At 40.3% G+C, this 18,826-nt stretch overlaps 1 protein-coding gene and 1 pseudogene across 1 annotated transcript in view; both read left to right on the top strand.

Moving 5' to 3' along the window:
* ACOD1 (aconitate decarboxylase 1) overlaps positions 1-18,826 on the top strand; it is a 71,550-nt gene that overhangs the window by 39,248 nt on the left and 13,476 nt on the right. The window lies entirely within an intron of this gene.
* Positions 1,415-2,385, top strand: LOC129136841 (transcription factor BTF3-like; annotated as a pseudogene).

Genomic DNA, 18,826 nt, shown 5'->3' on the forward strand with positions numbered 1-18,826 from the left:
TCTGGAACATACTTATCCTAGAAATTTTTGTTGCTGTTTATCTGAAATTTAAATTTAACTGGACACCCTGTATTTTTATCTGGCTGTCCTAGGGACACTAGAAAAATTACCCACCAACCAGCATAAGGAGTCAACAAGAATGCTTGCCTATCTCCATGTGGACTCTCAGTAGTGGGGGACAGGTGGGAGGGAAAAATATCCCCCCTTAAAAATGAATAATCATGGGTCTGCCTTACACAGATTTATGGTTCAACTTTATACTGCATGAGCCTCATCTACCAGGACAGAAATTAGCCTAAGAAAGGCCCACCAGACCATGATACCTCAGCATTCCAAAGATAAGCTCACAACTCAAAATTACAGTTGGGTCGCTTATGTACTACAAGCAAAGCAGGCTCCTTCACTTGTCAGTTTAAAAATTCAAACTGCATAAAAGCTTTGAGACATGTCTACAGAATCAAACAAGCTGATTCCTTCTCTGTATTCTCGTAGGTAGGGCAAATCAAAAGGTTCGATCCTGTGGCTTCACGCTGTGATTCTCATTTGGCCAAAAACACAGCTGAGAAAAAAAAAAAAGAAAAGAAAAAAACAAGCCAGTTCTAGCATTGGAAATGTAGCATTCATTAATCCATTAAGAATAAAAAGGAATGAGATCATGTCCTTTGCAGGGACATGGATGAAGCTGGAAGCCATCATCCTTGGCAAACTAACACAGGAACAGAAAACCAAACACCGCATGTTCTCACTCATAAGTGGGAGTTGAACAAAGAGAACACATGGACACTGAGAGGGGAATAACACACACTGGGACCTGTCGTGGCCGGGGCGGGGAGGGGGCGTGATGGGAGGGAGAGCATCATGACAAATAGTTAATGCATGCGGGGCTTAAACCCTAGGTGACAGGTTGATAGATGCAGCAAACCACCATGGCACACGTATACCTATGTAAAAAACCTGCACATTCTCAACATGTAACCTGGAACTGAAAGTAAAATAAAATAAATAAATAGGTCCTTATGACCTAGAAAAAAAAAAAAAGAATAGACCTTAAGGCACTTTGAAGCTTTTAGTTCCCTTTAATCATAAAAGCCACTTATTAACTAAAACTAGAGATAGCTCAAGCTATCTGATTTTAAAGGCTTAGTCTCAATGTGTCCCTTCCCTGAAATCCCAGTAGAGTAGCCAATTGTCCTGAAACCCGCTTGGATTTAGCAATGAAACACCTCAGTCCCGGCCAAACCAAGACGGTGGGTCTCAGGAAACATTCTTCATCCTAATAAAAGGCAAATTAAGTACAGTTGACCCTTGAACAACATGGGGGTTATGGGTGCTGACTTCCCATGCAGTAAAAAATCTGGGTATAACTTTCGATTCCACAAAAACTTTGCTAATAGCCTTAACTGTTAACTGGAAGCCTTACCAATAACACATACAGTTGATTAACACATATATTGTATGTATTATATTACAATAAATTAAGCTAGAGAAAAGAAAATGTATTCCTTTAGCTGCCATCCTGCCTCCCTGTGTGCTTCTAATCTCAGCTGGTCTCACCCGGGACTCCCCAAGTGCCAACCCTAGTCCCCCGCGCAGCCCCTTTTCCACTCAGATAAGATGAAAGAAACAATCATGAACCAAAAACTCACCAAACGGCAAGCAGAAGAGCACACTGGTCGGAAAGGAACTGCTCACAGGAAAAAGGTGGTTCACAGCATCTGAGACGCTGTGTTTGAGGGCAAGTAGGCCCCTTTGACACCTTTGGTGTTGAACTCATGAGGTTTTGAATGTCCAGGGACATTGGCCAATATCAAAAGAACTTTAAAAGTCAGTTTGGTAAGGTACTTCTTGACTTCAGGGACAAAACAGCAATGGAACCAATCCAGAAAAAGGGTTCTCATTGTCCAGGCCTTCTGGTACAACCAAAAGACTGGCAGCTGGCATTTATCTTGTCCCTTCAAGGCTCAGAGGTTAACGGTTTTATACATAAGGGTAGTCCTGATGATAAACCTAGTGACAGCAGAGGATAAAAAATTTCAGTTCTCCTTAAAGAAATTAGGGGTAAACAATATCTCTGGTATTGAAGAGGTGAATATGTTTACACACCAAGGAACAGTGATTCACTTTAACAACCCTGAAGTTCAGGCATCGCTGGCAGCAAACACTTTCACCATGACAGGCCATGCTGAGACAAAGCAGCTGACAGAAATGCTACTCAGCATCGATCATAAACCAGTGCTGCAGATGGTCTGACTAGTTCAAAGAGACTGGCTAACACTGCCCAAACAATCTGTGGGTGGAAAAGCACCACTTGCTACTGGAGAGGATGATGAAGTTCTAGATCTTGTGGAGAATTCTGATGAGGCTTCCAACAATGAGGCAAACTGAATTAAGTCAACTTCTGAAGAAGATAAAACTTGAAGCAGTTACTGAGAGCTGCTGTTTTATATTATGACTGCTTTTTAAAAATGTTTTGTTTACAGATCTAATAAAATCTAGATCTCTAATATTTTTAAGCCCCTTGGATACTGCAGCTCTTTTCAGTTTTTGCTTATATACAATTCACTCTTTGCAGCTAATTAAGCTGAAGAAGCCTGGGAATAAAGTTTGAAACAAAGGTTAATAAAGCTCTTTGCCTAGTAAAATATGTGTGTGTCTGTGTGTGTGTGTATGTGTACACACATATATACATGCATACACATATTATGCATATATTCACACATATATAAATACATACACATATACACATACACACATATAGTATTCATTAAGTAGAAGTGGATCACCACAAAGGTCTTCATCCTCATCATCTTCACATTGAGTAGGCTGAAAAGTAGGAGGAAGAGGAGGGTTGGTCTTGCTGTGTCAGGGGTGGCAGAGGCAGAAGGGGTGAAGGAGGTAGAAGGGGAGGCAGGAGAGGCAGAGACGTTACATGTGTATTAGTCCGTTTTCACGCTAATAAAGACATAACTGAGACTGGGTAGTTTATAAAGAGGAAGAGGTTTAACTGACTCACAGTTCCACATGGCTGGGGAGGCCTCACAATTATGGTGGAGGGCAAAGGAGGAGCAAGGGCGTCTTACATGGCAATAGGCAAGAGAGCTTATGCAGGGGAACTCCCACTTATAAAACCATCAGATCTCGTGAGACTTATTCACTACCACGAGATCAGTATGGAGGAAACCGCTCCCATGATTCAATTATCTCCCACAGCGTCCCTCCCATGACACATAGGGATTATTACAATTCAAGGTGAGATTTGCATGGTGACATGGCCACACTATATCACCATGTAACTTTATGGAAATACATTGTTAATTCCGTCTGATTATTTTTTGGTTTTGCTTTTTAATTTATCTAAATGTTTCTATATGGTACTAATCCTTCTACAACTAGGCCCCTTTAGATTTCAGTACCCCTGTATTTTTAGTGACTGAAATCATGAAAATTCTGGTCAGGTCCTGTCTTGTCTTGCTTGCACATGTTAACCACTCCCTCTTTGACCAATATCCCTTTTTCCCCACAATACAATTATAAACTGCTGATGTACTATTTCTTTGTCAAGCAGAGGGAAATAACTTCAGGGTCACAAAACATTTTTGCAGAAGAAATGAATGCCTTTAAGAATGTTTCAACCAGCTGCTGACACCCAGAAATCTGGCTGCTCAAGGTGTTATCTGAGACTGAAGAAACACAGACTTTTCCCCTGGGTTCCCTGAAACTCCCCCTCCCTTACTCTCCAGCTGCATAAAAACTCTCTGCTTCATCTTTTTGTTAAGATAGATTTGAGAGAGCTTGCTCTCCTGGCTTCTCACTTTAGCCAAATTGAAAAAACCTTTCTCTATCTCCAAGCACCGATGTCCCATTGTTTGGCTCCAGCTGCACATTGGGCACACGAGCCTGAATTTGGGATTCTACAACACTTCCAATGTTTGCTTTAGTTTCAATGCTCATGTTATAGAAGAGTTCATGCCATAAAATAAGTCAAAAGCAGTCTTGAATAATTGGAAGGCTTCTGCCAGGTTGTCTAATGTCAATTTGTTTTCTGGCCCTGCTTCTTTTGACCTCTATTCTTTATTGTCTGGTGCTAATTCAGAAGCACTCATCTCCATCAAGTCATCTCCTATTAATTCCTTTCATGTGACGTCTGCTAGTTCTTGGAGTTCTCTAAGATCTATATCTTGAAACCCTTTATTCCTACCCTTTTTGCCATAGCCACAATCTCTTTTATTATTACCTTGACTGTCTCTGTCATAAATCCTATGAAGTCATGTGCAACATCTGGGCACAGTTTTTTCCAAATGGAATTTATTATTTCAGGCTTAATGACCCAGGATTCTTTTTATCCCAATAATAGCATCTTTAATGGCAGGTAAGCCTTTCAGACTTTCATAATGTTCTCTCTCTCAGATACTCTTCCATAGAGACAATCCTTTCCATAGAGTACAGTGTGTAACGAGTCTTAAAGGTCTTTATGACCCCTGACCTAGAGGGTGAATTAGAGACACTGTGTTTGGGGGCAAGTAGACACCTTTGACACCTTCCATGTTGAACTCATGGGGTTCTTAGTGGCCAGGGACATTGTCAAATATCAAAAGTACTTTTAAGTTCAGTCACTTACTAGCAAGGTGCTTCCTGACTTCAGGGACAAAGCATCAAAGGGACCAATCCAGAAAAAGGGTTCTCATTGTCCAGGCCTTCTTGTTGTACAACCAAAAGACTGGCAGCTGGTGTTTAACTTTTCCCTTCAAGACTCAAGGGTTAACAGTATTATAGTTAAGGGCAATCCTAATCATAAACCTAACTGCATTTGTATAAAATGGTAGAGTCAGCCTATTCCTTCCTGCCTTCAGTCGTGTTGTTCGCTTGTCTTTCTTACTAATAAATGCCCTTTGTGGCATTTTTTTTCCAGAATAAAGCACTTTGATCTGCATTTTAAAAACCTGTTCTTGAAGATATCCATTCTCCTCAATGATTTTCTTAATGGCATCTGGAAACTCATCTGCTGCCTCTTCATTGGCAGAAGCTGCTTCTCCTGTTATCTTGACATTTTTTAAGCCAAATCTCTTTGTAAAATTATCGAACCATCCTTTGCTGACACTAAATTCTCTAGCATTAGACCCTTCACCTTCATTTTGTTTTTAAGTTGTTATATAATGACTCTGCTTTTTTTGAATGATATTAGTATATAGGAATGCCTTTTTTATAGCAATCCTGCATCCACATAAAAAGCTGCATTTTCAATGTGAGATAAAAAGGTATTTCACCAACACAGGAACAGAAAACCAAACACTGCATGTTCTCACTCATAAGTGGGAGTTGAACAATGAGAACACATGGACACAGGGAGGGGAACATCACACACCAGGGCCTGTTGGGGGGCTGGGGGCAAGGGGCAGGGAGAGCCATTAGGCAAATACCTAATGCATGTGGGGCTTAAAACCTAGATGACAGGTTGATAGGTGCAGCAAACCACCATGGCACACGTATACCTATGTAACAAAACTGCACGTTCTGCACATGTATCCCAGAACTTAAAGTAAAATTTAAAAAAATAAAAATAATTTTAAAAAAGGTATTTCACCAAAAGTGCAAGATTTCTGCACCCACTGGCATAGCTGCAGCAATGGCTTTACAACATTTCTTTTTTTACAATGATCCTTACGCTGGATTCATTTATCTTGAAATGGAGGGCAACCACAGCTGCAGATCATGATCTACAGTACATATTATCAAACAATCCAACGTTTTCTTGTAATGTCATGACTTTTCTCTGCTTCTTGGGAGCATTTCCAGCATCACTAATGGCATTTTGAATGGGTCTCATGATGTTATCCACGGTTTATGGTATTGCACTAAACATGACAAGAAATACATGAGAACTGTAAGAAATCACTTTTTACTGTAACACCCAATTTACTGGAGAGATGAATTGCTCATGTGAAGATGATTTTATGCAGTTATAATTATGATTTAATACTCATTCTTTATGTCTACATTTCTTTCAACTTCAAATGGCATAATGTGCGGTCTGCGTGTGTGCATAAGTTTTGATAAATTTTAACTTTCTTTAATAGATTTGTGTATATTTTGTTGCAGTAAATGATAGACTAGTATCAACATACATTTTATGCATGCATGACATGCCTAGCTTTTCCTTAATTTTTTTCAATATTTCTAGTCTACAGGGTTTATTTGTGAGTCTTTTCAAGTTGCCATAAAACTTCAAAAAAATTCCAATATATTTATTGAAAAAAATTCACATATAAGTGGCCTTGCTCAGTTCAAACTCATGTTGTTCAAGGGTCAACTGTAAATCTTTGAAAGTTTTTCTCCTTATCCTCCTACAAGCAACATTTGGGAAAAATAAGCTAATAATAATTTCTTTAAGAGATAGTTTGCACAGAATGTCTATAACTGAAATATACATGAATAAATAAGTACATATGGATATACACTCACTCATAAGCTTCCGTGAGCTTCAGTTTCCTTATCTGTAAAATACAACCAACCATAGAACCAAAAGGTTTCAGTAAAGATTCAATGAGATTGTGCACAGTGTAAATAAAGCACTTAGCTTAGTTTCAGACACACAGTAAGCACTCAAAATTGTTATTTCCTATTAAGTTTCATACTTTTGTAGCACTTAGATTTTATATTTCAGTAATATTAAATGATGCCATTTTCACATTTTTGGTTTGAAGTAGCAGCTTTTTTGATATTGCTTGAAGATTCTCACATACAATACCTCAGAAACTGTTGATGGATGCAAATTATTTTCTCTCACTATATGTGGACATTGATCATTCATCCTTTGACTTTCAAAATCCAAACATTCTTATCAAGATTCAGGAAAAGTGACAATGCTTTCTTGAAAAATGTTATATTCTTCACAAATGTTTTAAAACTTTTTTTAAAAACAAGCTTGATACATTTTATCTTGTCTGCTTGTCCTTTTTCCAAAATGTAAAGGTAATAGTGAAAATAGCCTTCCCAGGCCGGGCACGGTGGCTCACGCCTATAATCCCAACACTTTGGGAGGCCAAGGTGGGCAGATCACGAGGTCAAGAGTTCAACACCAGCCTGGCCATCATGGTGAAACCCTGTCTGTACTAAAAATACAAAAATTAGCTGGGTATGGTGGTACATGCCTGTAATCCCAGCTACTCGGGAGGCTGAGGCTAGAGAATTGCTCAAACCAGGACCCGGGAGGCAGAGGTTGCAGTGAGGCAAGATCACACCACTGCACTCCAGCCTGGGCTACAGAGCGAGATTCTGTCTCAAAAAAAAAAAAAAAAAAAAAGGGCTTCCCTTTTTCCCATTTTTTACCATCAGTGACCCAGAACAAACAGCTTTCATTTCTGATTTGCAAAGTATTCCTTTAAATTGAGTATATGTTTTATGTGAATCTATAGTTTTACTGATAAGAAAGGAGCCAAAACTATTTTTTAAAGTTCTTTTTTTCTTCCAGAATTAGCTGCATTGAGCATGTGCATATTAACAGTCTTTTAAATTGTTATTAATATGAAGACATTACCCTTCCTCTGTCGGAAGGACATAACGCTGAGCCATTTGGACTGAGTTCTGACAGATTTGCCCCAAATCACCCATATCATCTTCTTACATCTTTTTTGTGGCCAGAATATAGTTTAATGCTACGACTATTTCAGATATTGCTGTCAAATAAGGTTTTCCTTTGTTTGACATTGAAAGTCCTGAATGGGATCAAGACAGGTGATCTAAACCTGTGCTTCTCAAATTTGAATGTGCACATAAATTACATTTTCAGAAACTTGTTAAATATGGATTCTGATTCTGTAGGGGCTGATTAGGGCTGTGGCCCAGGATTCTGCATATCTAGCAGGTTCCCAGGTGATGCCGACACTGCTAGTCTGGACCACATTTCAGCAGCACAGATCTAAAGCGATGGTTCTCAGCGTGTCGTCTTGGGACGAGCAGCCCAGGCATCACCTGGAAACTTATCCAAAAATGCAAATTCTCAGGGCACACCCCTGACATTCTGAAAGAGAAACTTTGGGTTAAGGCCCAGCAATCTGTGTTTGCACTAGACAGCCTGAGGATTCTGATGCACAAAATGCTTGAGAACCACTGCTCTGAACAATTAACACCCTGCTCTAAAGTAAATTTCCTGCCAACATGGACCGATTTTATTGTTTTCTATTAAGACAGAAATCAAGGCTGTCTTGGGTCTGAGACATCCAGGACAGTCTTGCCATGGCTAAGTTAACTGCAGGAAAGGAGCACTTAACAAATCTGCCCACACTGGTGAGTGGGCCCTGGAAAAGCAGACCCTGCCACCAGCTCTGGCTGAAATTTCATCAGGCAGGAGCATTCCCTACATCTGAGCATATGGATGTCATTGAAACCAGCAGTCAGCAGGAGGGAAGTCTGACAGGGGTTAGTAGAGCAGTGCTGGATTGCCCAACAGAGATAGGCATGTGCTTAAGGTACCCACTAAACAGGGACACTAAAATAATGAGAAAAAAATTTGTGAAGAATATAACATTTTTCAAGAAAACATGAAAATAGATATCATGTTGAAAATCACATTATTCGGGTTCTTCATATTAATGTTATTGGTTAGTATGACTTGGTGTAATCTCTAGAGCCAGACTGCCTGTCTCTAAGTCCTGGCTCTACCATGTAACAGCTAGATAACTTTGGAATTTACTCCTCTTGCATTGCCTCAGTTTTATCATCTATAAAATGGGGATAATGGATTTTTTGTTAGAATTAAATATTACATCAGATTTGCAAAGCTCTTAGAATAATGCCTTCTATATAGTAAGTGCTTAATAAATATTTTTATTACAAGTTAGGGGAAAGAAAATAAGGGTTCCATGTTTCTTTCAGTGCTTAGGGTTTTGAAAGAATTAACTCAACAAATTAACCAATAAACCAAAGAAGTTTAACACAACTTGTGAGAGATTAGACAAAAGTCAGAAATGCAAGCAGATAAGAGGAGCCATCTGAAGAGATCTATGGGTCCTAGAGAAAGACCAAGCAAGAGTAGGATAGAACTAGGGAAAGGGCAGGACTCTGCCCAAAGTCAGGTACGTATCAGAAAAAAGGAACACACCTTAAATCTCTGGGGTACACATTAGGAGATGTGTGTGTGCTGGCCACCCACAAGGATGTATCATCATCAGTAACTCTCAGAACTTAAGGCCGCACCACTGGCTCTCACCTTAGCTGCAAATGGAATCACCTGGGGAGCTTTCTAAAATACCAGTACCTGGGTTCTACCCCCAGACTCTGTTACATTGGTCTGGGGCATTACCTAGGCATCAGAGTTCCAAAATCTCCTCAAAGTGAGTTTATTAGTGTCCAGGGTTGAGTGTCTTGCATCTTTTAAGTTTGTCAGCATTGATCCTGGAAGTTGTGATGGGCCCAACTGCAGGTAAATGAGAAACTCAAGGATAGGAAAACACAGTCCGTGCTTATTCATCATCTCCACGTTCTTTTTTTTTTTTTTTTTTTTTTTGAAATGGAGTCCCACTCTATCGCCCAGGCTGGAGTACAGTGGCACAATCTCAGCTCACTACAACCTCCGCCTCTTGGGTTCAAGTGATTCTCCTGCCTCAGCCTCCCAAGTAGGTGGGATTACAGGTGTGCACCACCACACCTGGCTAATGTATTTTATTTTTTTGGTGGAAACAGGGTTTTACCATGTTGCCCAGGCTGGTCTAGAGCTCCTAACCTCAAGTGATCTTCCCGCCTCGGCCTCCTAGAGTGCTGGGATTACAGGTGTGAGCCATCGTGCCTGGCCCAGGTTCTTTATTCTTCATATTTATGCTCTAGACTTAGTTGCTTCCAAGCTGTTGCTAGTACATAGGGTACCTTTGTGCAATTCAGAAGCACGTTTTCCTTCTTCAGGATGCTTTGTCAAGAACTGAGAATGGTCTGAGATGTTGCCCTATGTGCAAGCTAACGGGTAAGCCTATCGCAGTTTCATGGATGGTGGCAGAAGACTTGAGACTTCTTGCTTTTGGACTTGTTTTATTTTTTTAATCATCTCATTCCTCAGATGATTTCCTATTCGTACTTCAACTTTTTACTAATTATTTACCCGAAGATTTTGATACTTTAAGACATGATCAACTGCATATACTACTGGGCCTAATCCTTGTTATTGTCACATTGAAGCAACATAAGCCACCTCAGAACTGAGAAATACAGATTAAACTAGCCAAATCCATGACAATGACTGAGTTGTATACAAATGACCCATACCAAGTATTAGATGAAACAAGAGACTTCCAAGAATTGGCATGGCCTCAGGGAGACACAATGTGCCACTATGTCTGAAGATGTGTCATAACTGTTAAGCTGCCATCTTACCAGTTACAAGAACTCAAGTTTAATCTCTTGCAAGAACTATACTGAAAAGATGGCCTAACAACTAAGTGCTGTCACGTGTCTGAGTGTTGCAACAACAGGTGAATGATTAGTATGGAATTTTAAAAGGGGAACAAAGACAAAGAAGGAACAGAAGCTAACTAGCATAAACTGGGGAGAATTTGTATCTGGCAAATACCAACAGGGAAGTATCTGCTATGTTGGGGCAGGGACTTCCAACTGGCTTTCCCAAGGCCTTGGTAAATGTCCCTCCAATCCTGTGACGGTTAATTTTATGTATCAACTTGACTGAGCTAAGGGATGCCCAGATAGCTGGTAAAACATTATTTCTGAGTGTGTTTGTGGGGGTGTTTCTAGAAGAGATGAGCATTTGAATCAGTAGACTGAGCAAAGAAGATCCGCCCTCACCAATGTGGGAGGGCATCATCCAAGCCATTGAGGGCCTAAATAGAACAAAATGTCAAAGGAAGAGCAAATTTGCTCTCTTCCTTCTTGAGCTGGCACTTGCATCTTCTCCTGCCCTAGGATGTTGGAGCTTCTGCTTTTCAGGCCTTCAGACTTGGACTGAATTACACCACCTTTTAGTTCTCCAACTTACATATGGCAGATTGTGGGACTTCTTGGCCTCCAAAATCATGTGAGCCAATCCCCACAATAAATCTCTTATATATTTACATATATCCTATTAGTTCTATTTCTCTGGAGAACCATGACTAATACACCCTCCCACTGCTTCATTCCAGTTCCACATTTGGCAAGCAACATTCCACGACTCATCTGGCTTCCCAGCCTTGTTGCTATAGGGAAGGACCCCAGATAATGAAAGAAACTAGCCTTGCAATATAAAAGAACTAAAATGATACGTTGGCATTCTGATCTATGCATCAGACTCTCACCAGTTTGTTAGTGAGACTGTCATTTCCCTGGTGGCAGATTGCCTGCAAATCCTCAGTACTAAAGCTGGATGCAGCCATGGACATGCAGTTGACCACATGAAGGCATTTTCCCAAGAAGGCCACCTGGCCTCTCTAAACTCCCCCTCATTACTCCCTGATAGCAACTGGTCCCACCCCAGGTTTCATCCTATCCTAAGGTGAGTGCCTGAGCTGAAACTGGTCCCTAAAATTCCAGAAGTCTTTGGAGACAGGGCAATTCTAAACCCTTCAGGGAAGCCTCTGTTGTCCAATTTAGGACATGCAAGCAGAATGTCACTCTCAAGACTGAAATATTACTTCTCAACTGTTTAAAGACCAGAATGGGATGAGGACTTGGAACTGCCATATGCACCCAGGATCCATATTTATTCATTCAGCACCCAGAATGTGGTAGATAATAGATACTATAGATACAGAGGAAAATGAGATGGAACATTATCCATGGGCTGATATTGTCACAGGACTAGTTATCAGCTTTGCAGGGCTTGAGTCAATCAGTGGACCCAAAGTTGACCAGGATCTTGGGGACTAACTCTCACTAACCCAAGTTATATGAGAATGAAGAGTCAAGCAGAATTCCAATTTGTTAATTTATATTGATCAGAATTTTATCATTTCTAGTGTCTATAAGGAGTCTGCTATTAGACCGTTCTCTGTATCAAGGTGCCTGGAAAGGCAAGTTATCAATGTTCACTCGGTTAGTTAAAGGAAGAATGGATGCTGAGGGCCACCTCACACACAACACAGGAATGCCTAACTTTGATGGGTGCCTCCATGTTGAAAAACTACTATCTTTATAGCAATCCTGTCATCATGATATGAAATTTGTTTTTCTTCTAGAAAATTAGCTAATACAGATGGTCACGCTAATTATCAAGTAAAGTTAGAATGAGCTGTGCGACAAATGGTGTGTCATGTCTTCTTGAGAACTAGTTATTGTTTATCTTGACAACATGCATGTAGTGGGTTGTAGCTGCTTGGTTATATAAAAGGATGAGACTTCTGTCTTTGCCATCTCTTAGAGGATTGCCTGTGATGTACATTACATTCTGGTTTAACGCTTATTGAATAAATGTGTTTTCTTTCTCTGCTTTCTCAATAGAGAGGATTTATGGGCTGGGAGGAGATTTTGTTTTTAACTGTATTTCCCTACCATCTTATTCTTCCACATGCACAGTCCTTAGCACAGTGTTTCTCATGTATAAAAGATTTTCTGTTGATTTCTACCATTCCTTTTCCTATTTTCACACATCTAAGAGCAAGACGGATTTTTTTTTTTTTTTTTTAGTTTGTGGGGGAAAAGGTAATACTAATTCAAAATATAAAGCCATAGTCAGAAAGTTTGAAAATCTTTGCAAACTAGATTTTATTAATAATGTTAAATGGTGAAGGCGGGAAAATATGTTCTTAGTGGATACCAAGGGGTAAAAAAGAAGGGAAGGAGGAAGGGGGCTACGTGAAGTAGGAATTCTGGAAGGCAGAACCCAAGTAGTCATATGGAAAGTACCAAGCCTTCAAAACATCACAAGAGGCTACATTAATTCTAACTCTTTTCCTAAAATTTGGAGGAAGTATTAAGATGTTGAAATGCATAGCTAATTTGCATACTTTGAATGAGTCATGACAAATATTTCAACTGACAAGAATTTTTCTTATTGAAACATGATGATAGTGAGCTTTTTGTATTAGCTGTCATCCCTATAATATTCAGAGACGTGTTATTTTGTGTAATTCACTTGGAGGGTACAGATCTCACTTACCCACTCACAAAACAAGGGTAATGTGTTGGGGTATAAATTTAAAATCCAGGAATGTGTGATTGCATTGTGCTGTAAGTTCATGCTATGTTTTCACAAAGGCTAAAAGGTTAGAAAAATAAAGATAATTTATGAGAAGCAAAATAAGAAATTGGAAAAGTACATATAGCAGAGAATCTTGTGGACCCATATGTTTTGGGCACCAGGGAGATAGACGATATCATGGCTTCTCAGTGGTCTGTGTGAGGGAGCCCTCAGCACTCATTCTTTCCCTACTAACCAAGTGAGCATTGTTAACTTGCCTTCCCAGGCACCTTGATATAGAGAAGGGCCTCAAGAACACACTCCTGTACATATTAGAAATGATAAAATTCTGATCAATGTAAATTAATAAATTGGAATTCTGATTGATTCTTCATTCTCATGTTACTTGGATTACTAGAGTCAGTCCCCAAGATTCTAGTCAACTTTGGGATTGAATCAATCCCTGCAAAGCTGATAACTAGTCCTGTAAATATGTGGTCACTCGCCAAGATAAGCCCATGGGTAATATTTCCATGGAGTCCAGACTCAGCAATCAGCTGATGGCTCTTTGTGATTCTCTCTCTTTCCTGCCCCTTCTCTCTCTCCCTTCCTTACTCTCTCTCCTCTAATTTCACAAAGCAATTTTTAGAATTCTCATTTATCACCCAGGTGATCCCTCTTTCCCATCATAAAGGTTGTAGCCAATACACCTATAACAAATGAGAAATTAGCAAGAGAAAAGCATAACAAGTACACTTGATCATAGGTTTATGTGACATGGAAGTTTTCAGGATGTAGGCCTAAAAATACAAGGGAAACTGTTCATTTTTACACTTAGGTTCTATGACGTAGGGACAACCATTTAGAAAGGGGATTGGACAAAAAGGGTATGAGCTAATGGGAATTGACTCAGTGGGGGAAACCCAGAGAGGCCTGCATGCCCAGATTCTTCTTGGCTTCTCTGTGCAGTACTCCTTTCTCCTGGGTAGAACCGCTGTGAATGAAAGTCTTTTTTTTTTTGAGACAGGTTCTCACTCTGTCACCCAGGCTGGAGTGCAGTGGCACGATCTCAGCTCACTGCAACCTCTGCCTCCCTGGCTCAAGCAATTCTCCCACCTCAGCATCCCGAGTAGCTAGGACTACAGGTGTGTGTCACCACCAAATTAACTTTTGTATTTTTTGTAGAGATGGGATTTCACGATGTTGCCTAGGCTGGTCTTGAACTCCTGCGCTCGAGCAGTCTGCCTGCCTTGGCCTCCCAAAGTGCTGAGATTACAGGCATGAGCCACTGTGCCCAGCCTGAAACAAGAGTCTTAATTTCTTTATGGCCAGTTGTTACACAGAAATGTGGGGGAAGGTTAGAGGAATATTTTTAGGCTCTATGGCTGGCTTTAGGGAAAAGAGGTTCTAATTTCTATGCTTTGCCTCAGGGAGAATGAGGGGCGAGAGACAGGAGGGCAAAAGGTTGGAGACAGACTTTGCTTCTGAGGCTGCTTCTGAGGCTTTCATTTGAAGGTATTGTTTTCTGAGCCCCAACAACCATAAAAATACAAATGGAGAAGGGGATAAAATCACCAAGATAGCAACAAAATATCTTGCTTAATGATCTATGATTTACTAAATGGGACAGTCAAAGCCACATGAAAAAATATGAAAAGCAAGCCGGGCACAGTGGCTCATGCCTGTAATTCTAGCACTCTGGGAGGCCAAGCTCAGGAAATTCTAGCACTTTGGGAGGCTGAGCTCAGGAGTTCGAGACCTGAGCTCAGGAGTTAGAGACCAGCCTGGGCAACACGGTGAAACCCCGTCTCTAACTAACATACAAAAGAAATTAGCTGGGTGTGGTGGCACATGCCTGTAGTCCTAGCTACTCAGGAGGCTGAGGCAGGAGAATTGCTTGAACCCGGGAGGCAGAGGTTGCAGTGATCCGAGATCGCACCATTGCACTCCAGGCCTGGCAACAGAGCAAAACTCTGTCTCTAAAAAAAAGAAAGAAAGAAAAGAAAAGCAGATGATGACAGTTCTTAAGGGAATATCATCATAACTGAAGAACCAAGCCCAATAATGCGTGGCATGCCACCGTCCCCTCTGAAGACGAAGTGACCACGGAAGTCCCACGAGACTCCAGCAGCCCTGACCACAGCCGATTGGACCCACAGCAGACATGGAACATTCTAACGTTTAGTGTAATCCAAAACGAGATGACAGAGGCAGGGTGAGAGGCTCACACCTATAATCCCAGCTACTTGGGAGGCTGACGTGGTAGGATCACTTAAGCCCAGGAGTTTGGAGTTACAGCGAGCTATGACTGTGCCACTGCACTCCAGCCTGGGAGAAGAAGACTCTGTCTCAAAAATTAATTGATTAATTAATTAATTAAAAAGAGATAATAGTGAGTAAACCTGAAGCTCTCTCTGTAGGTCTGTGACCTGCATATTTTTTAAATGTTAACACTGTAATATGAAAGCATGGCTGAACAGTTAGCCTTGCTCTTTTGGCACCCTGACCAGTGCCTCTCACTTTAGCTGAGTTTAAGAGCTTCCTTAAGAAATGACCAGCAAACTCCATGATCTCCAAGCCTAGGGGTGGTCATTTTAGCTTGGGGAATTGAGGACACAGAGGCAGGTCGACAGCAGTCAGAGAAATCCTGCAGTTGAGGGTCATGTCCCAACACTACAATCTGACTTAATCTGTATTTGTCAATATATGAAAGAACAATGCAGAATCACTGGACATGAATAAAACCAACAGCATGAAAGAGAGGTGCCAAGATGAAGAAGCCTTGTAAAAGGTCCCAGAAGAAAACTTGTATTTAATATTTGAAGTAATTTTCTCAAAGACACTGAGAAGTTACAAGATTCATAAAACAAGACATTACCGGCCATGCCAATGGATATGTTAATTAAGTTCACACTTACGGGCACTAACTCCAACAGAAGCTTCCACTTTCACAATGTCTCAATAGCCAATTACATGTGTCCAAATTCACTGTTTATACAGAGGACTTCACACACCACCAATCATGCAATTAATATCAACGCACAGGGAGTAATCAGAGGCAGGTAACAAATCGCAGCAACCATGCTGGTGACCAATGGTTAACACACCAGTCAAGTGGGTCCTGAGTCCTTGGTAGGGTCACTTCTTCTCTCTGCTGACATCCACCAAGACAGGAGAAGGCCTCAGACATACCCCGGGCAGAGTCTCCAAAGGCATCTCTGAGAAGGCCTGGTCTTTGCTGCTTTTACAATCCTCAGCCACTTTTCACTTTCTATTGGGTTCAGTCCAGGTCTTGGGTGGTACCTGGCGACAACGGGTGCTATTACTTCTGTCCTTTACATGTATGTTTATCACATTGAGGCAGGTGCAGCTTCACTGTGGGCTTAATGCAGCTTGACATGAGTGACTCCCTTTTGAGACATTAGGATCACAAACCATTATGACATATCATAAGAAAACACTGCTATGTAAAATGTTCATCAGAGAACAAGAGTTAGTATAAAAGAAAAACATGGTTGCCAAAATAAGAAACATATTAGGAGCTGAAAAGCCAAATGAGCACAACTGAGGAACAAATTAGTGATTAGAAGACCAAGTCATACAATTCTACCAGAACACTGAATGGAAATTCTATGCAAAACTATGGAGATTATAAAACTCAAGTGGAGACAAGGAGAAAAAATCCAGAGTCATAATAATCTATATTCAGAAAAAGAAATAAAGAAGAAATGGAATCCAGAAAATTGTAGAAAATTGCTCTGAGATGAAAAAAAAGACTTGATATTCCAATAGAGTCTCTGGTTTGAAATGGGAATATCAAAAGAATGTAACTAGATTTCTGCTGTTGAGATATTTAACTATATTGCTTTTAAAGTCTGGGATAATTCTATATTTAAGTTTAAAAGAGCACAAACTACCTCAATTCCATTCTGTCTGCTAAATTTGCATAAACAATTTCTGCATGGAATATTTTTTAAAGTCTGCTGGATTTATTCAAATAAGGCATCAATCCATTTTACTCTGTTTTTAGCAGACATTTGGTACAGGGCAATACAGCCCATGGATAATCACTCAATGTTTGCTAGTTAACTAAGAAACACTAACAGTCTATTTGATGCTTATGAGAAAGCTACAAACAATACTTTTCTTCAAGGTAGAATGATTTGGAGAATGCATCATAACCATGCTGAGCTTTCACAAATGTAAAGATTTCTTCACAATAAAATATGTTGAGACAGTCATATTTAAGCAATGCTTTTACAGCCACACATCCATTCAATAGTACTGATTCCTCACTTTATAGTCCCTGCAACTTAATCCCCTCCTGTACGCTTAAAAAATTCCATACAAAGTTTAATAAAGAAAACAAAGGCACAATGTACATATACATACAAAATAAACATTGACTCTGTGAGGCATTCTCCTAAATATTTGTTTTTAAATATAGTTTCTTAATATTTTACACCTTCCTTGTTAAAATGTGATGCTGTCGACCAGCCTGGCCAACACGGTGAAACCCCGTCTCTACTAAAAATACAAAAATTAGCCAGGCGTGGTGGCGCGGGCCTGTATTCCCAACTACTCCAGAGGCTGAGGCAGGAGAATCACTTGAACCCGGGAGGTGGAGGAGGTTACAGTGAGCCAAGATGGTGCCATTGCACTCCAGCCTGGGCGACGAGAGCGAAACTCTGACAAAAAAAAAAAAAAGAAAAAGGAAGAAAAGCAAAGAAGAGAAGAGAAGAGAAAGGAAGAGAAGAAAAGAAAAATGTGATGCTGTCCTAAGGGCTGGGAAAAATGGAACCAGAACAATGGCATATAGATAATGGCCTAAGGTGGAAACAATTTTGGTAATTGTTGATAATTGTTGCTGTTGTTATTTTAAAGAAATTAAACACAATTTGCCCCAAGTTTCATCTTTTATAAAACCATTCTCATGGTAAGTACGTTTCAATGACCCAAATGAATTAACAAAAAATTAATCGGGGAAATGAACCCTGATTGCTACCGCTGTATTTTCTCCTAAAACATTGGCTTACAATCAAATGAAACTTAATCATAACAATCCAGAGATTGACTCATCCGATGTTGCCCAATAGTGGCAAAGAAGGGCAAGTCAGAAAAAAGGAAACTGAAATTCAAAGACTGTAATCAGCTATTTTGGACAAAATTAAACAAATTAAATGGCTTTTCTTTTTTCAAAATAGTCTCTATTCTCACATTCCTGATTTGTTGTTTCAAATATTTCCAGTTTACTCTGACAGTTCACATTCTCCCACAAGCATCCCTTATAGGGGAGCTGCTGTTATCAGGATGAAGAGAAAGATCTATTCATTGTATTCTATTTGCTGGCAGACCAGCACTCCAGAACAGGATAAAAGCCACAGCCATTAAAAAATAGATTCTCGGCTCGGTGTGGTGGTTCACACCTGTAATCCCAGCACTCTGGGAGGCCGAGGTGGGCAGATCACCTGAGGACAGGAGTTCAAAACCAGCTTGGCCAACATGGCAAAACCCCGTCTCTACTAAAAATATAAAAATTATCCAGGTGTGGTGGTGGGTTCCTGTAATCCCAGGTACTCAGGAGGCTGGGGCACAAGAATTGCTTGAACTGGGAGGCAGAGGTTGCAGTGAGCTGAGATTGTGCCACTCCACTCCTGCCTGGGTGACAGAGCAAGACTTCGTCTCAAAAAAAAAAAAAATAAACAATAGATTCTCCTGACACATTTCTGCTGG

This window comes from Pan troglodytes, chromosome 14 (genome assembly GCF_028858775.2).
Source record: "Pan troglodytes isolate AG18354 chromosome 14, NHGRI_mPanTro3-v2.0_pri, whole genome shotgun sequence".
Taxonomy (NCBI): domain Eukaryota; kingdom Metazoa; phylum Chordata; class Mammalia; order Primates; family Hominidae; genus Pan; species Pan troglodytes.